This window comes from Orycteropus afer, unplaced genomic scaffold (genome assembly GCF_000298275.1).
Source record: "Orycteropus afer afer isolate SDZICR_OR568_19922 unplaced genomic scaffold, OryAfe1.0 scaffold00418, whole genome shotgun sequence".
Taxonomy (NCBI): domain Eukaryota; kingdom Metazoa; phylum Chordata; class Mammalia; order Tubulidentata; family Orycteropodidae; genus Orycteropus; species Orycteropus afer.
The window spans coordinates 2208429-2209959 of NW_006922005.1; positions in this window are offsets into that span (position 1 = coordinate 2208429).

The window sequence follows — 1531 nt, forward strand, 5'->3', positions numbered from 1 at the left end:
GGGTTTGAACCACCAGCCTTCTGGTTAGCAGTCAAGTGCCTTAGGCGCTATGCTACCAGAGCTCCCAAGTGAAGGGTAATGGAGGGTATTACATAGAGTTGGAAGGAGATAGCATGTGATACGTCCAGAGGAATTAGGAAATCATTCATTCGTTCAAGATTTATTGTGTGCTTACTATCTACATAGCATCATTCTACACCAAAAATTCTTAGTTCTTAATTGTTTGAAAAAAAAACCTTGAGTCCCACTTATATTATTTCTGCATCCCACTTAAAAAGTACAAACAAGCATATTTGCTTTCTTTATGCAGTAGTTTAGTTTATTGATTATTTTTACATGCCAGGTGGATATATTAAAAATTATGTGTACAATTATTAAAGTTATGTGAATTTGTAAAGAAAGATTACTTTCAAAGAACATTTGTTTGACTATAAATGTAATACAACCTAAAATGTTTGGAAAATACAGAAAAACTAGATAACAATAATTTCACCACCCAGTTATGACCCTGTTAACAATTTGTTACTACACATACACACAATAATACACTTATGCACACACATGCACTCATATGCAAACAGACACTTTATACATTGAAACATATATACAGTTTAGTATTATTTCATTTTCATTTAAAACTTAAATATGAAATACTCTAAAGTATTACAACAATCCATCCATGTGATCACATCTACAATAGCATTAATTATTTCAAGGAATTCTTTGGCAGTACTCTGGTTACAGACATGCAACCCACAACAACACAACTTTACCCTTTAATGCTATGCCAATTTGCCCTCACTTTGAAAAGCAATTGGACCAAACCCTATTTGCAACAAATTCTTCATTGTAATCTTCAATCACTGCAAGTACAATTTTTAAACCATTGAAAAAATTTTGAATCTTTTCTTACACTCCAAACTCCAAAAAAGCAAACTCACTGCCGTCAAGTGGGTCTCAACCCACAGTGAGCCCTCTTTGAGTTTCCAAGGCAATATCTCTAAAGAAGTAGATTGCCCAATCTTCCTTCCAAGGAGTGGCTGGTGGGTTTGAACCACCAGCTTTCTGGTTAGCAGTCAAATGCCTTAGGCACTATGCCACCATAAGAAAGGTATGCACCTGTTTCAACTTATCTACAAATTCAACTAAAGACACACTTAGGAACAGATCTCATTTCTAACCTGGGGACTGACTGTGGTATAATATGCCTAAGTAATTTATCTATTAAACTGGAATTTCTCTTTGTGGATTTTATTAAAGCAGAATATATTTGTACAAATGTTAGCCTGCAAATTTCTTATATTCATTTGTAAAAAAGAATCTCTATGAATCTGAAGCCTGTATTTTTTTTCCCTCTTTTCTTAAAAGGGCACGAGGTAAGTTGTATACTGCTATCCTAATTTATTAATGTGACAATGGCAAAATAAAATTAAGCATCAACAATAAAACTTTACAAATTACTAGAAGAAATTATTTATAAATTAACTAAGTTATAAATCTTCACCAAAAATATGACAAAATATTATTTTTT